The sequence below is a fragment of the Cynara cardunculus genome (genome assembly GCF_001531365.2).
Source record: "Cynara cardunculus var. scolymus isolate 2C chromosome LG 12, CcrdV1, whole genome shotgun sequence".
Taxonomy (NCBI): domain Eukaryota; kingdom Viridiplantae; phylum Streptophyta; class Magnoliopsida; order Asterales; family Asteraceae; genus Cynara; species Cynara cardunculus.
In genome coordinates, this window is record NC_037539.1 from 28,951,615 (window position 1) to 28,964,714 (window position 13,100).

Genomic DNA, 13,100 nt, shown 5'->3' on the forward strand with positions numbered 1-13,100 from the left:
AATGCTCAGTTATTGGACTAACCTGTTTTGCAGGTCATCATACTTCGCAGGATAGAGGCAAGGGAAAAGTTTAGAATTGATGACTTTTAGTTACTCATAAATGTATCAAAGAAAGTTTTTGTTAATCTGTATTTTGTAAACGATGTTACATTTTGTGTTATGAGTAATATCATGTGGATTATCAGTATGATGGAAATTGTGGGTTGTTACACATGTTGACTGGACCAAAGAGATCCATGTGCAATAACTGAAGTAGAGAGGTCACTGAAGAGACTTGCTTAGACTTGAAGCTAGCCCTTGTCTGTTTTCCTTTCTCACAAGCTAAGCAAAGAGATTCCTTTTCAAAGATGTGTTGAGGAAGACCAGTGACGAGATCATTTCAGGACAGCTCACTTAGTGTCTTGAAGTTGAGATGAGAAAGTCGTTTGTGCCATAGCTTGTTGATGGCTGATGAGGCTTTAGAGAGAAAATATCGGTTCTCAGTTAGAGAAGAATCCATGTTGATGAATAATATAGGGGGCAAGAAATCCACAGACAACATTCTGGAACTCATAGGTACTCAAGATATTGTGTCTAGAGAGGTGGATAGATCTATTCAATCCACGGCCTACCTCGATACACTTGTGTCACAACGGCTTGTATACATTCTCTAGGAGAGAACCAGTTAGAGAAACCTTATCATCCTTGTCGAAGACGTAGCATGAATTCTTAGAAACTTTTACTGTGAAATCTTTGTCACACAGTTGACTGATGCTAAGAAGATTGTACTTTAGTCCTTCAACATATGCAACACGTTTGAAAGTAGTTGCACCGCTGGAAAATATACCAAAGCCCTTGTTATATACTTTTCTGTTTCCTCCAAAGGTTACGGAAGGGCCTCTTCATCCTTGTAGTCAATGAGCATGGATTTGTTTTCAGTCATATGTCTCGAGCATCCACTATGGAGATACCAAATACCTTTGACTTCCTGCATACGAAAACAGATTAAGATTGCTTTGGTACCCATTTTTCTTTGGGTCCTATAGAGTTAGAGGCAACATTCACTGAAGCTGAAGACTCAAAGTCAGCAGACGTATTTACTAATCCTGAAGAAGAGGCTATAGTGGGATTCGGAGCAACAACCACTGACGCTGAAGGCATAGAGTCAGTAGGTGTCTTCATTTAGCCTGAAGAAAAGGCTTCAGTGGTTTTCTTCACCTTAGTCGTTTTCACAACTTTAGTGGCAGATTTCACTTTGGTTGATTTCTCAACCTTGCTTACTTTCTTTGCCTTAGCTGGAGGACCAGCCTTGGTAGCAGAAGAACACTTACTAGAAATATATGTAGTTTCACCACAGTATCTACACTTCCTATAACTGAAACCAGCTTTAGGTCCTGGAAGTACCAAAGGAACAGAAGAAGGATAAGCTCCAAGGGTTCCTTTCTCATTTGTTCTAGGAGGAACAACTAAGGATTTAGAGTCCTTGGGTGACTCATTCACCTTAATCTTTGACTAAGATTTCTTAGTGGATTCAGATATCTTGATCCAAGAAGAAAAAGAATAAGAAAGTGTACAAGCTGAAGGAATAGATCTGGATCTATATGACTTGTCGGCATTTTGGGAAGAGGTGCTATGACAATGGATTTATTTGTCTTTGCAACCTGAACTCAAGGGAGTTCCTTCAAGATGACTCTTAGAAAAAGAAGACTGAGAGAAAGAAGTGTCAGGAATGGAGGAGACGAAAGTGCCAAACTTTAGCATGGACTTATCTATGACACATTCTTCCTGGTCATAAGAGAAGCCTATACCAATCTTAATCTTAGCGGGGATCTGAGCATTAAAGATCTTAGAGGCTTTAACGGAGGCTTTGCACCACCCTTTAATGGTAGCCTTCTCAGCTATAGCATGTTCACGCTCAATACTGATGGTTTGGTTTACAATGACCTGATCCTTGAGATCTTCCTCGATCTTGGTCAGCTCCTTGATCTTAGAATGACATATCCTCAGCTGTTCTTGAAGATCAAAATTAAGCATTTTTGCTTTGAATTTGCCATTCAGGGCATTGTAAAGATAAACCGTCAACGTATCTAACGCTGATAGGCTATCGGGGACAGAACAAGAAGAAGAGGATTCATTCCGGAAACATACCTGAGAAGTATTAAAAGATGAGGGGTCACAGGAGGATGATGTCTCAGAAGGTTCTTCCTTGACATCCTTGGCCATAAGACAGAGGTAGGTTGTGTCTTCCTCATTGGAGGATGATTCATCAGAAGAATCAGCCAGTCGTGTTCTTCAGTGACAAGATGTTGATCCTCTCTCTCAGTGATTTGATGATAATCCCTTTTTTCTTTCATGTTGTATTTGTGTTTCTGTATTTTCAGTTCCAGCGATCTTCACTTAGTATGTTCAGTGATCGCTGAAGAACTTGCATTGTAAATCTATCAGAGACAGCAATACTTCAAGAAGACAACACTCACACCAAAGAACCGTCAACAAACGTCGAAGACTGAAACTGAAGATTAGAGACCGGCGAGTACGTGATCTGCAGCGGTATTCAGTGATTACAAGCCTGTCTACATATGTGTGAAGACTGCTCAAGCTTCAGCGAATGGTGATGAGACCTTCAGGTCATTCCAGCATTCAGCAATCAAAGGAAGCTTGCTTAGCACGATTGTTGTTGTCTTGTCCTTGTGCACACAAAGGACAAAACCCATACCCTTACAAAAGTTAGTACGGTATGGAGTCGATTAGTCGACTCTTTGTCCACCAACTTTAGGTAAGGATGTATGCTCAGAAATAGTGTTTTTGTACTATTCACTGTAGCAAAGGACGAGCCTTCCTCTTAAGGTTTGACACGCACTCTAAACCTACCATATTGCATTAAATGGACATTTAATGCACTGGGTATAAATAGAAGTGTTTCTTCTTCATGCAGAGAGCGTGCATCTCTCTCTAACCTTATTCTTACTTCAAGCATCTTCTAGCTTAAGTAAAGGATCCTTCTTTTAGCAACTTCTATTCTTGTAATTGCTAAAGCTTTGTGTGTAACCAAAGATTGTTTAGATATGTTTTTATTACCTTATCTTTCCACAAACAATCTTGTAAAATTTGTATTGATCTTCTCTATCAATATATATTTTAAATTTGAAAATATTGTGTTTGTATTCATCGCCCCCCCTTCTACAAACTGTTTCTCTTCTTGTAGACCCTTACGGGAACAATAAGTGGTATCAGAGCAGTGTTTTCTTTCTTTCCTTGTGTTTGGCCATTTTTCTGTACTAGTTTATCTTTTCTTAGATAACTTACTGCTTACGAATGGCTTTACAAATTGCAAACACACACAAAAGATAATGGCTCTCTTGCCAAACCTCGCCGGTTTGTCCGTGACAACTTTAGTCTCTGGAAGAACGGGTTGTCCCTCTTTCTGGAAGGTGTGGATCCTAAAATTCCATATTACATAGAAAATGGACCATATATTCCATTTGCTATTGTTTCGGCTGTTCCAGAAACAGCTACGACTGCTGCGATTCTTGAACGGCAGATTCCAAAGCTTCCACATCAGTGGAGCGATGAGGACAAGAAAAAAATAGCTATAGACATGCGTGCTCGGTCTATAATAGTTATGTCTCTTCCTGATGAGATCTATCACTCAGTGATGAAACTCAAAACTTCTAAAGCCGTATGGGATACACTTTGTGTCCAATATGAAGAAACCACTAAGGTTCAGGAGACTAGAAAGATCAATCTAGTAAGACAGTATGAAAGCTTTCTTTGTGGAAAGTCTGAGACGCTGTCTGAAGTGCATCAAAGATTTAATTGTCTTCTTATTGATCTTAGGGCTGTCGGCAGGGAATATTCTAATTCTGAAACCTTGACTAAGTTTCTAGAATGCCTTCCTSAGTCTTGGGACACCTTTTCCATGTGTCTCAAAATGTCAAATGACATGTCCACTCTTTCTCTTTCTACCTTATACGGGATTCTGCTTAACCATGAGCAATCTCGTCACCTAAAAAGAAATATTGTAAAAGAATCCAGGGAAATGAAAAGCTCTCCTTTAGCTTTGATCTCTGAAGCTTCTCCAGTTGAAACTTCTACCCCTTTTGTTTCTTCATTACCTCCCGTGGTCATCACCGAGATAGATTCTTTTGAGGACATTCTAGAATCTGATTTAACAGATTTTGATGAGTCTCTGGCACTCCTGACTAAGTCATTCAGGAGGTTCGCCAGCAAAAGCAATTTCTGCATATCTCATCAGCTATCCTTAAGGGAGAAGCCAAAGTCTGAAAGAATAGACAAGGCTTCAGCTATCTGCTACAACTGTCACCGGCCCAGACATTTTGCAGGTGAATGCAGATCAAAGAAGACTGCGACGCCATCTTCTAAAGCTTCCTCCTCCTTCAGGACCAAAGATGAAAAATACTTAAAACTGAAGGAGAAATACAAGAAGATGAAGAATAACTAGCGAAAGGCTAAAGGCCTTATTGCTGAAGAGCATGACTGGGTTGAATCATCTGATGAATCATCTTCATACGAAGAGGATAAAGCCTATGTCTACTTGATGGCCATTGATGCTGATGAARRATCTTCTAAAGCATCTACCTCCTATGAGCCATCTTCTTTTACTCAGGTATGTATCCTGAATGAACTTTCTTCTAGTCTTTATGCAGTAGATATGTTGACGGTTGACCTTTACAATGCTCTCAATGGCAAATCAAAAGCCGAGATGCTTAATATTGATCTTCAAGAGCAATTGAAGATTTGTCATTCTAAGATCAAAGAACTGACCTCTGTTGAGGAAAATCTTAAAGATCAGGTTATTGTAAACCAAGCCATCACTGTTGAACGTGAGAAAGCTGTTGTTGAGCGTGAGCAAGCAATCGCTGAACTCAAGGCTGAGAAATCTACCATTGAAGGGTGGTGCAAAGCTTCCCTCAAGGCCTCTGAGATCATATATCTACTCTCTAAGGTATGATTACTCTTCTCTTTTCCAAACTTAAAACTTTCACTGAATATTTTCTGGTTCAGTGATAAAATGTTTTAAAAGGTGGTCTTAGTGATTCTCAACACACCACATCTTAATGTATATCTTTATACGTATCTTAGAAATCTAAAAGATCACTGACTCTTTTCTTCAGTGATCAAAAAGTTTTTTAAATGCCTGTTTCAGTGACTCTTTTCACTAAAACATGACATCTTAAAACCATCACTGAATACTTTCTCGTTTTCAGTGATAAAATATTTTAAAAGAAGTCCTTCAGTACTTTTTAACTGAATGGCTCTTTATATTCTTAAAAACCTTTTTGTTTTTAAAAGAAAATAGTTAATGCATCGTCTTTATGACGACATTCTCTATTTACTATGAGCGACGCTTTGAGACGCGCAAAATGACCTGTCATTACGCTACCTCATTAAATGTCATCCAATCGTGGATGAGAACGTGGCATGTTTTTTCATCATGACCCTTTCCCGAACCGTCGTCTTTTTCTCTCTCATATTTCTTCTCTCTCTCCTCTTACCTATAAATATGAGATTTCTTCTTCACTTTTCTCTTTACGCTTTTAAAATCATTAGACAAACTTCTGCTAATATTCCTCCAAAGCAAGAACACTCTCTTCAAACCTCTTTTTCGACCTTTCCTCTTCACTTTCAAAGATGGCTGCCAAGAACGTCAACTTCACCATTGATGAGATCTCTATCAAGGCCAACAACCACATTGTCTTGCTAGAGATACCCTCCACCAGAGCTTTTTACCAAGAGGCGGCGGACTTCCTCAAACAGTCGTCCCTTGGATATGCTCTCAACCATGAGCCTCTGATGGTCAAGGAACTTCTCCAGCAGTTCTGGTACACTACTGAGGTGGTCGAGGTCCAAGACGAAGCTGGACGCACTATGGAGCAAATCCACTTCACTTTCAACCGCATGGAAGTGAACTTTGGGGTTTCTACACTACGATCAGCTCTCCGTCTTCCCAGGGGTCCATTCGACAACGAACCCTCCACCACCAAGATCATCTCTTTCCTCGACGCCATTGGCTACCAGTGGCCAATGAAGAAGGACTCCAACGCTCCTCTCACATCCCTCACGAAGATTGAGAAAAACAGGATGTCAGCCGTCTGTTAATACGTATTTTCTCATTTCATCCAGTGCATGGGTGGAAAAATTGGCGGTCAAGACCAGCCCTCCAGGATTTCCTTGATCATAGGCGTCTCTGCGATTCAGCGTTGCAATATAAATTATGTTGCGGTCATTTTCGATGACCTGGTGCTGAAGCTAAACAAGCGCCAGCGAGAAAADGTGGTGCCTTACACCAGGTTTCTTTCTATGGTATTGACTAAGATCTTCAAAAGTCTTTACCCCAAAGAAGGAAATCTTCCAGCTTTTATGCTTGGATCCAGGATTCTGGATCATAAGCTGAGGGACATGATGTGGCACTCACTTCCATTGTGTCCATTACTACCTCTTCTCAGGTGGTCACGACAAGGGCAAACCACCCCCCTCCACCGAGCCAAGCCACCAAAACCCCTTCAAAACGACCCTCTCAGCCAACTCTTAGTTCTCTTCAAAGAGCCAAGAAAGCCAAAAAGGGGACAGCCACGTCACTAGCTGGGGCCTCTCAAAAGGCTTCAGTTATTGAAACTAGCCTTACCCCCGAGGCGTCTTCTGTTATCCCTCCCAGCTCTTCAGTGATTTCTCCCATCACTGTCGTATCTGTGGTACCTTTACCAATCACTTCAGTGACCCAAATCACTGAAAGTGTAGATATCAGCACCGCCACCACTGAACACCCACGTCTTTTCTCAACCATTTTCTCTTATCCTCCCTCCTTGGTCTTTACACATGTCGATGATGTATCAGCGACTGTCCTTCCTGATACTAAGACACGTAACACTGGACCTGAGGCTACTCCTCTCGATGCTCCTTAGCATACAGATGTCCATCTTCTCGAGGATATCTTTGCTCCTGCTAGTGACAATCCTTTTGATGTCACTGAAGGCCCCTCAGGTATTCCATCTTCCTACCCCTTCATTTCTTCTAACCCTGAGCCTTCAGCTCACACTTCTTCTTTTGCAGGTCCTTCTTTGATGCATCAACCTGATGTTCAAGAAGTGGAAGAGGGAGAAAGAGAGAAAGATTATGGAGGAGATGAAGATGTCGATGATGACTATGATATGTCATCGGATATCAAGCTTCTCCTTCCAGCCATTGATACCGTCCTCTCTAGGGTCAACGAAGTTCACCAAGAGATGCCCCGCCAAGGAGATCTTGATGCGAACTTCCATGCCCTCCAGGTGGATGTTCAAGAAGTTCAGAGTCAGCTCCAGAGTCTCCAAGAAACTGTTCACGCCAACAACGACGCCATTGTTGTTCTTCACAGCAGGGCTGATGATGCTTAGGCTATAGCTGATCAGCAGACTGGTCTTCTTCAACAAATCCTGGATGTTGTCCGTCAACCAACTCCAGTGTTTGCACCTTCCTTCTCTGCCGATGATCGCACCCAGCTCCATGAGATGCGTGAGGTAACGACAACTCTAGCCAATTCTTTGCAAAGGCTGGAGGAATCCATGGTTCTCCAGCGTCAGCGCTTGGACGAACTCTCTGGCCAATTCTCTCGAGTCTTAACCAGAGAGGGGGAGATGAGGTCCAATGCAGATGAATCATCTAAGGCTGCTCCTACAGCTTCTCAGGCTGTTGGTCCATTATCAACTTCAGATGCAGTTCAAGCCGAGGCTCTCGGAGCTGAAGCAGTTGCTGCTCCTGTAATCACGTCCACCGAAGCTGCTCTAGCTGAGGTTGACGAAGCCATCCCTAGGGATGATGTCCATACCATCACTGCTGCTGGTGATAATGATGATGTTGATGATCATGAAGAAGATGATGTTGAAGACGATGATGAACATGTCATTCCAGACACCGGAGATGATCTACATGGTGACGACGACAATGATGATGAAGATGACTTTACCATCAAGTTCTAGAAGCCATCAACCGTCACCAAAGGTGTTGCTCTCGGGGATTCTGCATCCCAGGGGGAGCAAAAGCAAGGTGAATCGACTTCATCAGGGAACCAGGACCCCAAGTCGAAAGGCAAGGCGGTCGCTGAAGAAGGTAACTTGAAGGTACTTTTCAAAAGCCCTCAACAAACCTTGTTTGAAGACTCTGCCTCTCAGGTAGTGATTACTTCAGAATATTAACTTCATATTCTATCAACAACCTGTCGTCGACTGGAGCAGGTATCTGATCAACCCATCTCTTGTGCTCCAACAGACCAGTAGATGTCTCAGCTGAAGAAGTCACTCGACCAGACTAGAGTAAAAATTCCTCTTCGTACCTCTAGTGGTGGTGAGTTTGACTTCTTATCTGAAGCTGAAAGACTGAAGGCATTAAGGGTTGAAGAAAAGCTAGAGCTTCAAAAGAAGCAGACTAAAGACAGCTTAAAGCTGGCCGAGTCACTAGCTGCTAAAGTCCTTCCCAAGAAGAAGTCCAAGAAAACGGTGAATCCTGTCCAAGCCCAAGCTAGACTTCTTTCGATTGTTGAAGTTGAACGCAAGAATAAACTAAAGCTGGAGGATAAGGATAAGCAATAGAGCGAAGCAAAACTGAAAAAGAGACTCAGTCCCCGACCAATCATCAGCGTCAGCATCAGTGGATGTTCTAAAGACGGTGGAACACTGGTCTCAATGCTCATCACCAGGGACAATCTTGATGCCATTACCGAGTACCCTTCCTACCTTGGCCGCTATGGATACAGCGAATGGATGGAGATCAGACAAGCCATTCAGCAATCCAAGTCGAGACACAAGACACTTATCGATGACACCATCAACGAGCTCATCGAAAGGATGTCCAGGTATGTCAAGGTCCCTGACCGGCTAACTCTGAAGAAAGGTGGGAAGAAGAAACTCAAGCTTTCTGATCCTAATGATGGACCATTCCTAAGGAACAAACATGAAACAAGGTTCTCCTTATATGAAGTCTTGAAGGGTCATAAGAATATAAACATTTCTATGTTGAATCTTGACTTGCCAGATAAGGGTCCCTATACACCCAACTCTGTGCATTTTAAACCTGAGTTAGGAGTTATATTCCTTGACTATGAAGGTGAAGTCAGATTTCAGAGAATGTCAGAGCTACATCTATGTCCAATGGATCACTTGGTTTATCTTTTGCTTTGGATAGATGATATCATGCCTGGAAAAGTCGTAGATCTGAAGATACGAAGGGAATTCCTACGTCGAAGAAACCTTGGTGAAGATGTACCTGATTACATAGATCTAAGTGTTCTAGAATAAGATTCTCTTTRTAACARCAWTCCACTTTTCCTTGTAACTTCATGTACTATATCTCCTTTCAGTGATTATACTTATACTCTGTAAGTTCTGGACATGTACTGTAATACTTGAAATATTTTCTATGATTAATAAAATGAGTATTCCATGTACTTCACTGAAAAAGATCCCTGAAAAAAGTAATAGGGACACAAGTCTATGAGTTCCAGTGTTACTTTTCGCATTCACTTACAGTCTATAAGTCAGTGAATAAGATTTCAGTTTCAATTTTTGTACTTGTAATTTTCTTAGATATAACTTAAGAAAACTTCTCAAGCTGAGACAGACCAAACTGAAAAAGATCCCAAAATAGTAAAAAGGGACATGTACTTCATATGTAACTTTTTCCTTACTATTATTTGATAAGATAACCTTCTTTATGTTATCTTGTTATCATCAAATAGGGGGAGATTGTTGATCCTCTCTCTCAGTGATTTGATGATAATCCCTTAGAGATCAAAGCTAACGGAGAGCCTTTCATTTCTCTGGAATCTCTAATGAGATTCTTCTTCAGCTAACGGGACTGCTCATGATTAAGCAGTATCCCATAAAGAGAACTAAGAGAAAGAGAGGACATATAATTGGACATATTGAGACACATAGAATAAGTATCTCATGGTTCTGGCAAGCATTCCAGAAACTTTGTCAATGTCTCGGAGTTGGAATATTCTCTTCCAACTATCCTCAAGTCAATAAAGAGAGAGTTAAAGCGTTGATGTACTTTAGATGACGATTCATTCTTTCCACAGAGAAAACTTTCATATTGTCTTACTAAATTTATTTTCCTCGACTCTTGTACTTGAGAAGTACCTTCATATTGAACAACAAGTGTGTCCCACATGGTTTTTGAGGTTCTTAGCTTCAACACAGAGTGATAAACCTCATCGGGAAGAAACATGGCTATTATAGACCTCACACAAGTGTCTATAGCCACTTTCTTCTTATCTTCATCGCTCCATTGATAAGAAAGCTTTGGAATCTGCCGTTCAGGAATCGTGGCAGCAGATTCGCAACAGTTTCAGGAAAAGCCGGAGATATAGCATATGGAACATAGAGTCCATTTTCTATATAGTGTGGAATTTCAGGATCCACACCTTCCAAGAAGAGAGACATCCGATTCTTCCAGACACTGAAGTTGTCTCTAATGAATAGGTGAGGTTTGGCAAGAGAGTTATTGTCGTGAAAGTTGGTGCTKGTGTTTTGTAAAGCCATTTGAAAAGCAATAAAATTATCTAAATAAGAAGAGATAATAAAATACAGATAAATAACAAAACAATACGTAAAGCAACGTTTGCTCTGATACCACTTGTTGGTCCCAACCGGTTCTACAAGAGTTTAGAGGTGATCAGTTTGTAGAAGTAGGTGGATGAATACAAACGCAATAACTTTCACTTGTAAAAATATATATTGATAAAGAAAGATCAATACAGATTTTTTGCGGAATACACAAGGTAAAGAAAAACCTATCTAAAACAATATAGAAATACACTACACTTAGCAAATAAATGAGATTCGCCGAAAGAGATAAGACTAGAAGTGTGTTCTTCTTGGGTATGCTTCTTAGAAATAGAGAGAGGAATTCTAATCTGCTTGTATCACATCTTACATGAGTGGAGAGAGCATTCAACTATTTATATCCATTGCATTAAATACAATTCAGAAGAGGTAGAACACTCGTCAAGCTTTTAGAGGAAAGCTTATCCTTTGCTACAGTGACTAGTACTTTTGTCTATTCATAAAAAGACATCCTTTCATAGAGTTGGTGGGCACTAGAATCTACTGATCGACTTCATGTTGTACTATACTCTTGAGAGGGTATGGGTTTGTCTTTTGTGTGTGGAAGGAAAAGACAAAAACAATCGTTCATGGCAAGCTTCATTTGATCATTGAATGCTGGAATAACGCTGGAGGTCTCTTCAGCATTCACTGAGGCTTGTGCAGTCTTCACACATATGTTGACCAGGTTGTAATCACTGAACACCGTTTTAGATCACGAACGCATTAGTCATTAATCTTCAGTTTCAGTCTTTGACATTTGCTGAAGGTTCTTGAGTGTGAGTTTTGTCTTATTGAAGTATAAATGTTGTTGTAGGAATACAACACATGTTTCAGCGTTCACTGAACAAACTCAGTGACGATCGCTGGAACTAAATAGATAGAAACATAATACTTCGATTGGTAAAATGGATTATCGTCAAATCAATGAGAGGAAGGATCAACAGTAAAGCAATGAAAATAACGAAAATATACACTATGATACATTTTATAAAACAAAGAAAATACATTGTGATACACGTGAAACATTGTGAATGTTATCACTATGATACACTTTGATTCACAAACTTTTTTTAAAATACGATGTATATTAGGTAATTGATATAATAGGTAACTAATTTTAATCAGATATTTTCCTTCTAAAAAATTTAGTTGTATATTTTGATTAGTTGTCAATCATAGAATTACTATATTACCTTTTTAGTTTATTTAAGAAATATCCTTAAATATCTCAAACAAGTGGTTCATACTGGATCTCATGGTTACCACATACTAACCACTCACTTAAATGCCCCCCACCACATACACACACACACACACACATATATATATATATATATATGTGTGTGTGTGTGTGTGTGTGTATGTGTGTTTGTGTGTGTATATAGATCATGTGAGACCAGACTGTTTTCATGATACTCCTGAGACCACCTTTTTATCTTTGAAACTTCATAGTAAAACACCATGAAGATAACCTTCGTAGTGTTTTTGCTGTGAAAGTTCGGATTTTTTTTACCTTAACAATATTTTGTTGTGAAGTTTCAAGTGTAAAAATGTGGTCTCACAAAAATAGACTCGTCTCACCTGAACCCAACCCTAATATATATTTTATATATATACTATATTATAAAGCATTTGGCTCATTCTCTAAACAAATTACCATGCATAAAGTACAATTAATTTATGCATATTACTTAAAAATCAAAAATGACAGTTAATTATGCATACGTACATGTTTTTAAAGCATACCACTCCCATTGAAATCGTAATTCGGCCCTACAATCTCTCTAATCCAACTTACGTCCCTATAATTTCTCTTTTTCAAAAAAGTAGATAGCCATTGTTGATTTCATATTTAATGGATGGTTTTTGCTCAATATTTCTTATATTCACCATCAACTTCCCTTCCCCAAAGCTCGGTTGTTTCTCTTTCAAGGTAATCTTCAACCTCATGGGTTTGGACCATTGCTTCTGATTGATTTATGGTCTGTTTCGATTTTTGCTTCTTTCTTTTTGACTCATTACGTATCAATTCTTTATGGTTTCTTTGTTTGGTTCTTTATCGGTTTAGGTTTACTTTCTCGGAGCTCGATTGCTTCTCATCCCCACATCTTGATTGTTTTTTTTTTCAACGTAAGCTTCAACCTTATGGTGCCTGTAATGATTGACCATTGCTTGATTGATTTATGATTTGTAATGATTTAAATAGAATTGTTTTTTGATCTATTATGTTATGGAACACAAAGTTCACATAAATCATTTGACAAAAACTCTTTTATGCATAAAATACTGTTTGTTGATGCATATTACTTACAGTTCAAGATCACAAGTAAATTGTACGTAAATATAACTTATTAATGCTTCATTTTTGAATTTGTGTAACTAACTATAGATAAACATAATCAAATATGGGATAGACATCTTATTTTGAATATAAAAAATCTAAAATATAATTAGGATAATCATTAGTTATAACATAATACTTAATTACTCATCTTTATAAAAATTATATTATTAAAT